This window comes from Dermacentor silvarum, chromosome 11 (genome assembly GCF_013339745.2).
Source record: "Dermacentor silvarum isolate Dsil-2018 chromosome 11, BIME_Dsil_1.4, whole genome shotgun sequence".
Lineage (NCBI taxonomy): Eukaryota > Metazoa > Arthropoda > Arachnida > Ixodida > Ixodidae > Dermacentor > Dermacentor silvarum.
Window position 1 is genome coordinate 85,555,492 of NC_051164.1, and position 10,618 is coordinate 85,566,109.

Genomic DNA, 10,618 nt, shown 5'->3' on the forward strand with positions numbered 1-10,618 from the left:
TTGGATCTCCCGTGTATGCGGTTAAGGTCATTTTGGAATGGTTTCCGATATAGAGATTCTTGAGTTCGTTAATTAGGTCTGTGTCTTATCCCGGGTAATTATAGATTATTTTGCTGAGATTATGCTCCTGCACAGTTTTACTGCTCTCGGGATCGAGTAGACATCTAAGTATGCGCCATGTTTTGGCCATGCCTATTTGCGCTTCCATTACATCACATGCACTATGCCAGTTTTGGCGGGTTAGCTGGTGAGCATAGTCTTCAATTTGTTTAAGATCGATATGCGTCTGCGTAGGGATCTATTCAGTTTCTGTTGTTTTAGTCGTCTTTCCAAGCTAGCTTTTCCTTACCACTGTGGAGGAGCTTGGCATCTGCCGCCTGGATATTAGCTTCTTCTCGTATGGTTATGGTCGCCTGCTTAACATTTTGTTGTAAGCTGTCAACCATGCCATGCAGGTTCGTTTCTGTTTTTTGTAATTGCTTAAAATTGTCCCAGTCCGTGATGTGGATTCGTTTGCCGATAAGTTTGGCGGGTCCCGTTCGGATTGTGGTGGCAACTATGAAGTGGTCACTTGCCATGTTTCCTTGCGTGTTCAACTATGTGGCGCCTGACACGTTTTTGGTGAAGGTTAGGTTTGGTGTAGTGTCCACGCAGACGCGATTTTCTGTGCGGGTGGGTTGTGTCGGATCTGTGAGCAGCGTGAGTTGCTCCTGCTGCGTGTCTAGCCACAATTGACGGCCATTGCGGTGATCGGTGCGATAGCCCCATGCAGAGTAATGTGCATTGAAGTCGCCTTGTATGACAAGTGGTTGTTTGCTTGCAATTTGTGATGCTTTCCGGAATAGATTGAGGAATTTGTGTTGCTGTTTAGGCTTGCTGTATACGTTGAGCACAAACAGGCTGCCAGTTCCTCGCTTTGCCGTAGGAATAATTTCCACTAGCACGTGTTCTACCGACACAATGCCGGTCTCGTGTATGAGTGCCGGTATGTTTAGTTTGATTAGCGTAGCGATTGGAGCTTTGCCTGTGCCCGATACATCGGCGCAGAAGGACGCATAGCCTGATAATTTGGCCTGACCCCCCTTCTCTTGGAGGGCAATCATGTCTGGAGCTTCGTAATCCTTAGTTTGTAGGAACTGCTGGAGATTACCTCGTTTGCGGCGGAATCCCCGGCAGTTCCATTGCCGTATGACGTACATAGTGCTTTTACCGATATTCCAGGCCATCGTTGGTCGGGCGGTTGTAAGGCTTAGTTACTTTAATGGGCCCTACGCTGGGCCTATGTTGGGCGTTTTCGAGGACCGCAATTTTGGCATTATAATTTTCGGCAAGGTTTGTTATCGTGGTGTGGAATGTTTTATGCATTATCTCGAATTTGATATCAATGGCCCTGGTTATTTCCTCTATGATCGTGTCTTCCCTGATGTTATGCTTAGAGGTGCCAGGGTGGGCGGTTGTCCCTTGGGAAGGAGGGGATTGTTCTACCACTCTGCCTTTCGCGGGTAGGCTCTCGGTATCGGAATCTAGTTGCGCGTATTGTCTATCTCTGTCTTTGCTGCGCGTATTATCTATCTCTATATGGGTACTTTCTGGTTCTGCCGGTACAGCTACTTTCAGCGGTGTTGCCTTCAGTTGGGCTACCTCGGCCTTGAGGGCCTTATTCTCTGCCAGTAGAATTTCGAGCATTTGTTTGATTTTTGTTAGCTCGCTGTCGTGAGATGAGGGGAGCGTGGGGTTTTCTATCTTAGGGGGTTTGGACAGGGAGACATTTGCCCAGCTTACCTTGTTGTTATTGGTTGAGGTCTTGCTTTCTTGTTTAGCTTGGGGTCGATGTCCCGATCGGCATCTTGATCTGGGTGCCTTGCGATCGGCGGCAGTGTCCCTCGAATTTGAGCGGGATTGGCGTTGGGCCGCCGTTGTCTGCTTGCCGTCTTGACGTGGCAACGATGGGTTTCTGCCGCCGCCGCTGTGATTGTCCAAGGTTTGTTGTTGTCGCTGTTTTTCCCACTGGCGCTGTTTGATGAGGAAAGGCGTCTGTAAGCGTCTCTGGCAGCTCTTGCCTCCCGTGGGGTGACCTTTACCGCACAGCGCGCACTTAGCGTTGCAGTTGTGATTTTCCGCGGGGTTTTGGGCACCACAGTTTTTGCACTGTTTCTTGTCGGGGGTAGGGCACACGTCCGTGCGATGACCGATCCGGCCGCAGGCTCCACACACTTCGACTTTTTTCTGGTGGAGGTAGCAGCGGTACTCGGCGCCTTTGTAGTAGACGTAGAAGGGCACCTTTGGGCCTTCAAAGATGATGATGACAGAGTTGGTGTTGCTCATGCGACGGGCCTGCAGGATGGTGGGGTTCTTCTTGTAGATGAGACTTTTGGTGATGTCCTTCGCAGTGTCATAGCCCGGAATGTTGTGGATTACGCCTTTGTAGGTGTCTGCCGGTGGGGCGGCGTAGGCTGTGGCTTCGTAGTGCGTGTCTCCAATTTGGAGTTCCCTGATGCGGTTTTATTTCTGAGCATTTGCCATTCGCGGAGTGCTGACTACTATGACATCTTTTTCCACGCAGGAGCGATATATGTCATCTTCCGCCTCTGCAATCGCTACGGCTGCAGCTCGCAGTACTTCATCTAGAATTTGCGCATCACTTAGTTTTGAGACATTTAGCCCGTAGCGGGGCCGTACGATGATCTTTATATCTTCCCTTGGCAGTTGTAGCTGTCGCGGCGGCTTCGGTTTCGTGGTGGCACGCGCTGCGCTTTGGCACGCACCAGCACGCGCTTCGCCAGCGCCAGTTGTTTTGATTGTTTTATCAGCCATTAGGCTGAACTGCGCTATAGCTCTACGGCTCCTATTGCGGTGGCTGGTAAGCCAGCACCCTTCTTTAGTTACTTCTTCAGGTGCAATAGTTTGTCCCTGTACTTCAACGACGCCCATGCCTTGAAAGGAGCTTACCCGGTGGGTCGGTGGGGTGGTTGACCCGCCCTCGGTGCGGCCTTGAAGCTCCGCGTCGGCCGGCATCGTACAGCTGCGGCGCGCCGAGGCGATGACGCCGTAGTCTTGGTTAGTGCTGGCTGTCGTTCGGTGTGCCCGAACGGGTTTTCGGCCGTAGTGGCCCTCCCGTTGGGCCGATAGTGATGAAACTGGTGTCCAGTGAGAGCCTGTAGCTTCAGGGACCTGACACCGTAGGAATTTTGGTCGGAACGTCGTTTGCACGCCAGGAAAATTGGTTGTTCACGGAGCTCATGCGAGGTGGTCATGGGACGGTAAGATGCCAAGTCTAATGGAGATTTAGAGCTCTTAAGTAAAGGTACTAGGTGGCTGACCTTCCCCTCACAAGGAATCAATCCTTGGCGCCAGGAATCGTTTTATCTCTCCAAAAGTACAATGCGGGCTTTCTGGCCAAGGTTTCCAAATGCCGTGTATGTGACTTCGCCGGGCCCAGGCGATGATGACTTCCTACAAGTCGCCAGCGCAGCTTCTAGCTCCTCCATAGAGAACATGAGATCCATGCGAGACCCTTGGGATGCCGCAACATCACGTGATGTTGATATAGGTAGTGTCGGCAAGCCAGCATTTTTTTCGCAGAAATCCTAAACAACGTCGATCTCACGTCGTCCTTGATGCAGGGCAAGATATTTGAAAGGGTAGCGCTGTTGCGGAGACGATTGTAGGCCACGCAGAGTTCTCCATATATGGGACAGAGGCTTACGATGATCCAAGGACTTGCAAACGGATTTCCACTTTTGAGATTGTAACGTATCGATGCGGCGCTGGATTTTATTTTGGATCCGCCTAGCCTACCTCAGATCGGGAATACATTTAATGCGCCTGTATCTTCTTTCTGCCCATCGGCGAATCGCCGGAACCCTTTCAAATCCACCTTCATATTCTGTATACCTTGGAGAAGACCTAAATGTGAACATAGCCTCTTGCAGTGCATTTGCAGGACCCAGTCGTTGCGTGTTAACACGACTGGTTTGAGAAATATATGCAGCGACAAGAGTGAATGTAAGTTTCTTTGTTTTCACAGTTAAGCACTTGTATTGGTCGTCATCGGGAAGCAAAACTGAGCGTAGCACGTAAGTGAGTTCACACCGAGCATAAACGACGACCTTGCTGAGGACACTACACGTCGCGGATGAGAAAGCTTCGTAGCCCGATAGTCGGATTGTAGATTGAAGTTTTGGCTCGCAGATGACGATGATAGGAAATTTGTTCGAAATAAGGAAAGGTCAAAAATCCTTAATTCTTGAACTGATGCCTCGACATTCCACTGAAAAGGGATGCTTTCTTGACATCTTTACGTAACAACGGCTGTGAATGAGCCATGATGCTATTCAAGAATTGCAAGTACTGGACTCATTGCGTCCAGTACTTGCAGTGCGTTGCGAGCATTCGGGGTGTTTAGGATCGTCTGTAATGTACGCATAACATTCATGAGTGACCTCAGCCTGGCGAACACGTTTAAATCCTGCCCTTAAGCCCGGACTGCTCCATGTCCATTCGTAGTAGGTGGACGAGTCGTGCCTCGTGGTTCTGTGAGTTGGCGTGGCTTCGGTCGAGGTGGCCATGCTTCACTTGAATCAGCGATAGCGGGCGTCCCTCTCTCAACTGCGCATGTAATGCTTGACGTCAGCTGTTCACGACCAGTCTTCGCCGGATTGTGCACTTCCTTAGAAATACCAGTGTGTTTTATTGACTTGCGTGCTAGGAACGTTGGCGTCTCACTTTAGTTGCGGCTTCCTTATGTGTCGAATGGTCTCGACTCAAGATCCTTTGTCCATTTTTCTGAAACGGGCAATCATTCGAAGTAGCATCGTGCGCACCCTTGCAGTTGAAACACTTCAAGTCCGTTGCCAGGCAAGTGTCAGAGCTATGTGACTCGGAACAAAAGCATATGCCTTGGTTCTTACAGACAGCACTCACGTGTCCCATTCTCTGACAATTCCGGCATTGCAGGGGCTTGGGCACGAAAGGTCGTACAGCATGACGAAAACAGCTGACTTTCACGTTCGATGGTAGGCAATCACCTTTGAAGAAGTTTCACGCAAGTTGATTTACCAATATGTTGAGCTTCTATTATTGCAGTGCAGTCTGTCGTTGTTTCGATCAAAATAGGCAAATCACTGTCACTGATTGAGACATCGATGTTGTAAACCACGCCTGCAATGGTTTCCAAGATCCGTGGAATGTGGCAGCGCACTTCGATGTTATTTAGCTGCGTAATCTTCATCAACGGATCCAAGGCGCTTTGATTAGTAACATCGAGAGCGAGGATGTTCTTGCGGTTATTATTATTTTATCTTGCCTGGAGCCAGAGCCTCCAGGTAAACAGAGATATCCTGTCTGTTTAGTTGGTTGATATTGTCCCTAGCCGTCTCCGGAACAAAGAGAATTGTATGCTCCGGGGCTCTCGGCGTAGGGGTCACAGTCAACTTGATGCGGAGTAGCCGCTGTCATTTTGTCTTTTCGCTTTCCGGCGTGTGTAGACCTCGAAGCCTTCATCGTCCGAAGTGGCGTCGCTCGAGGGAGAGTACAGCTCGCTGTTAGCTTGGCTCCAAGGGTAGTTCTTCTTCCATGCGACACCTTGTAGTATCTCCCGCAGACGCTGGCAGGCCTGGACGATGCTCGACTGATTCCACTTCCATCGCCGAAAAAGGGAGTGGCGTCTCCGCAGCGGTCTCCCAGCAATACAGGTAGTTATGGCTCGCTGCCGCCGCCTGAGCCCTGTTCACCAATCGTAGCTCGTTGTCAGGGTCTTGCATCACCAACAGAGCCTCCCACTAGTCTTCTGATTCTTCCTCTGAATCCGCTTCTTCCTGCATGTTATCGTCTGGTGGTGATGATCACGGTGGTATTTCTCCGTTATTCCTGCAACCCAGCCCCATATGGCGTAAGGTGTTGGGCGTGTCCGGCGGGCAGAACTTGTAGTCTCGCCCGTAGGTCCCCTTATACATGGCGTGAAGCAGTGTTCCATGTCGGTAGTTTCCAGCCTGGAGTCTTCTCCAGGTCAGCGCTTGTTCCATACTCATCGTCTTATGCGCGGGCGGGTAGCGATGCCTCAGCTGCCTGTAGTGCCCCAAGATATCCGAGTACTTCTTGGATATCCGTTCATCCTTCTCGTCACAGTCTTGTGTCCGTGTTCTCTGCATGTCGGAGATGGCTAGGCGTGCATGATCTCGAGCCGCGGCGTGCGTCGCCTGGTTCCCCGCGAGTGACTCGTGTCCCGGCGTCCCAAGAATGTTTGCTGCTTCTATCTCGGTGTTGTTCAAGACCTGAAGTGCTGCCTTTCTGATCCTTCCGTTCACATACATTCTGCATGGTTTTTGGGAGTCCATCACCACGGTAACAAGGGTCTTGTAGCACGTTACGATGGCGAGGGCTATTCTCGGTTCTTCCGCTGTGCTTGCGTCTTTGGTACGTATGGATGTGGCTGTAAATTCTTGGCCCTTCTAGCGCAACTATGCGCTGTCCAGAGGGCCCATGATGCGGCGGTCGGGCATGGCCTGACTGTCCCAACGTGGGAGCGGCCCGCTGCGCGCTGAGTCGCGTACCTCAGGACGTTCATTAAAGTTTTACATCCATCCATCCATCCATCCATCCATGTAGTCGACAACGCTGTTTGCAAATTGGTCGTTTGTTCTGTACGCAGCTGCGTCCGTGTATCTCACATTTTCTTCTTTACTGTTGGTGCGCTCAAGTATTTGCTTGAGTGCCTGTATTCTCGCATGTCTCCTTTCCTTGTCGTACTCGGGATGCATGTTTCTGGGAATGGTACTTATGTGTAGCTTGTCTCTGACCTCGTATGGGATACGCTGAGGTAGGTGCCTCTCATTCTCGACTTGGTAGCCCAGATCTTGGAGCTGGGCTCTTCCCGTCTTTGTCAGCTTTAGTCTCTCCAGCTGGTTGACGTTCTGCGCTTCCACTAGCTCTTCCCACGGGTTGTGGGCTCCCATTTTGAGTAGTTTCACTGTGGACGTGGAGGAAGAGAGGCCCAAGGTAATTTTGTAGGCTTTTCTGATGATGGCGTTGACTTTGTCTCGTTGACTGTTCGTGCCAACGTATGGGGTCCCATACGTGATGATGCTCGTGAGCAGCACTTGTATCACTCTTGTGCAGTCTTATTCCTTGATTCCGTGACTTTTGACCGTCACTCTTTTGATAAGGGTGGGTTACTTGTTGCACTGTTCTCTGAAAATTTTCCAACTCTGCTGCCCCGGCCCCGTCCTTTTGAATCAGGATTCCGAGGATGCGGAGCGTCGTAATCTGTGGAATCATGATTCCTCCGCAGCCTCCCACCTTTACTCCCCGGTCTGGTATCTGCCGTGGAGGAGGAGGAAAACACTTTATTTTGTTAATTTGTCTTAGTGAGGGGTGGCTACCAGGTGATGCCTTACAGGTACCTCCTCGGCTTTTTTGATGGCCCGAAGTTGAACCTCCAGGTTCGGGTTCATAAGTATCGCTTCCCACGCTTCAGGCGAGGGTGCGGCCAGAAGATCTGGTGGGGGGGATCTTCCCTGCACTCATAGAGATTGATTCAAGGAGGCTGTAGACCCACATGATGAGCAGTGTTGGTCTGTGAAGTCAGGGTAAAAGTGTGCGTATATTTGTGGGTCGGGAAAGGAGTGCGTTTCGAGTCGGTGCCAGGTGACTTGTCCCTTGGTGAACTTGGGATGAGGTGGGGGTTTTGTCCGTCTTGCGAGGCGGTAGTGTTGGGCAATATCGTGGTATGTGGTCAGTGGCTCGCTGATCAGGTCCCCTGGGTCACAGACGGGACCCACCGCTCGAGCCCGAATCCTCGAGCACACTGGTGGGCAGCCTGGTTGCCCGGGTTCCCTGCGTGAGCCGGGACCCATATCATTTAAAATGGGGAGGGTTCCTCACTATTTATGGGGGGGGGGGGGGGGGAGTAGGGGATGCGGTATTCGTAGAGGAGCTGGGGCCACGATTGCACGTGCAAAGTTTTATATGGCAGTCTTTGAGTCGCTGATTATAGTTGCAAATTCGGTCGTTGCAGCGAGTGCAATGGCCGCCTCTTCTGCCTCCGCCGATTTGAGGTTACGGACAGAACAAGCCGTCCTTATTGGTGTTGTTCGGGGCGTAAATTGCTTGTCATTGTTGTCGGTGATCTTTGGTAGGCTAATTACGTGGATTGCGTACGTGTTATTTGGCAAGGAATGTTGAGCAGCGTCGACGTATGCGGCTTCGGAGTTGGACCCGTGGGTTTTGTGCAGGGCTTGAGCTCTTGCTTTTCGTCGGCCGTCATTATGACCTGCCAGCATGTTCTTTGGCAGTGGCTTGATGATGAAGCTCTTTCTGATGCTGGAGGGAATGGTGGTAAGATCGTTGTGCGTTGGAGATACTCTGTGCCCCATGGCGTCCAGTCGTGGAATGTAGTCGGTGAATGTGCGCCGTGCGGTGTGCTTCTAGAAGCTTAGGAGTTCCTCGGTAGGGGTGGTACGGAGGAGCTTAGGAGTTCCTCGGTAGGGATGGTACGGATGAGCCCGAGCGCCGATCTGTACACTTTGCGAATGGGGCGGTCCAGATTTGCTCGTTCAGTTTGGAGTAGGTGTAGGTAGGGAAGGGCGTAGGTGAGCCTTGAGATTACAAAGGCGTGGATGATTTGGAGTTGCTCCTCCTCCTTCATGCCTTGCTTGCGTGTCCTCACCCGGGTGATTAGGTACACCGTCTGATTCACCGCTATGGTGAGACGATCAATGGTGATGTAGTGGTGATTCTTTTACAGAAGGCCCAGGACCCTCATATGATCTACGTGGGCTATTGCAGTGTTGACATACATGTTAATGTTGGGTAGTGGGGTTTTTATTCTGCGCCAGTCTTAGCGGGTCACAGTATTAGTATCTTAGACTTGCTCTGTGAGCACTCTCAACCCGCGTCAGTCACATGCTGGACTACCGTGTCGGCTGCCTTCTGCAGGGTCTCTTCGACTTGTCCGTCGGATCATGTGGTCGTCCAGAGCGTAATGTCGCCGGCGTAGAGAGTGTGTCGCAAGCTGGGTATCGTGTCGAGTTTGGATGGTAGCGACTTCATGGTAGCGACTTCATCAAAGGTGATGGAACGGCTCTTTGATGAGGGCCGCGATCTCCAAGATTCATCGGTTTGGAGCGTATACATTGCCCACCGAGAGTTCGACCGTACGGTTGGATAGAAAAGCACATATGTAATTGTACGTGCGTTCGCCCGGTTGCAACTCGGCCAAGCTGTTTATTATGACAGTGTGCTTAATGTTATCAAATGCTTTGTGAAGGCCTATGCCGAGTAAGGCTTTGGTGCTTGTGCCACTCTCTGGTCTTATGAGATCATGGTGCAGTTGGATGAGGGCATCTAGGGTGAATAGATGCGCTCGGAAGCTTAACATAGTGGGGGGAAGTAGGTTGTGTTCTTTCGTGCAGTTTTGTTGACCGCAGAACACGACGTGTTCCATTAGCTTGCCCAAGCAAGAGGTCATGGATATGGGTCGAAGATTTCCGAGGTAGAGTTTCTTGCCCGGTTTCTGTATAAAGGTGACTCTTGTGTATTTAAATTCCGGGGGTCATCATTGTCCGGATTTCCAGCATTCGTTCATTTACTTTGTGATGGCCCCTACCGACACCGTCAGGGCCGGGCGCCGATGTTGTACGCAGCTTGTGGAGCGCGGCGTCGACTTCTGCCTCCGAGATGTCGGCGTCCGGTACTTGGTTGGAGATTCTAGTGTATTACGGCAGTTGTGCTGTTGTTGCATTAGTACTGCTGCTCTTCTGATTCTGGTGGGAGGTATTGATGTACCGGTTGGCGAGCTCATCGAGCAGCTCTTCGTCGGTACCCGGATATTGGTGGATTATAAGCTCGAATTGCTTGCGTACTGCCGACTTGGAACTACTGGGATCAATGAGGTGTCGCACATGATGGCACGTTTTCTTACAGCCCATCTGGCCATTCAGGGTGTTGCAAATTTGGCCCCATTGCTGGCATTGGAGCGTGGCGCTGTGGGCTTCAATGTCACGTTCGATTTTCGCGATGCGACGGCGAAGCTTCTTGTGCCGTTGGCCCCGCCACCTGCGCATGAGGCCTTCGTGCGCTTCTCGAATGTGGAGGAGGCGGGAATCGGTCGTCGGCTGCTGTTGAGTCACCTCTATTCCGCGCGTCGCGGTGGTCACGTCCTGCTTTAGCGACTCGACTCATTTGTTTATGTCCGAGATGGTGTCGGGTGCCGCTTCTTCACGCATTCGTCGGAAATTGTTCCGCTCCGTGATTCGCGCAGTGGTCTTGGTTCTTTTGTTGGTGGATGTTTAAATGGTAGTGGAAAGTATGCAGTGATCACTGCCTGCCGAGAGGCCCGTGTTTTCATTTTCCCATCGAGCGCACGGTATGTTTTTGCACAGCGTCAAGTCTGGTGAAGTATCTTTGGACACGCTGTTGGCTGTTGTTGCGCGTCGTTCAGAATGGTTAGCTTTAAGTCTTGGATGGCTTCCCATAACCGGACGCCCTTTGAGTCTAATTTGGGATAGCCCCAGTGTTGGTGTTTAGAGTTGACATCTCCAATGATTAGTATTTGTGCATCTTTGACCAGCGCAGATGTTTTTCGAAAGATGTGTGGGAAGTCTGCTCCCCTTTCTTTGGG

The 10,618-nt window shown here is 51.3% G+C and overlaps 1 pseudogene; it reads right to left on the reverse strand.

The window, feature by feature from the left end:
• Positions 1-1,206: 1,206 nt before the first annotated feature.
• On the reverse strand, positions 1,207-3,015 carry LOC125941334 (uncharacterized; annotated as a pseudogene).
• Positions 3,016-10,618: the final 7,603 nt, after the last annotated feature.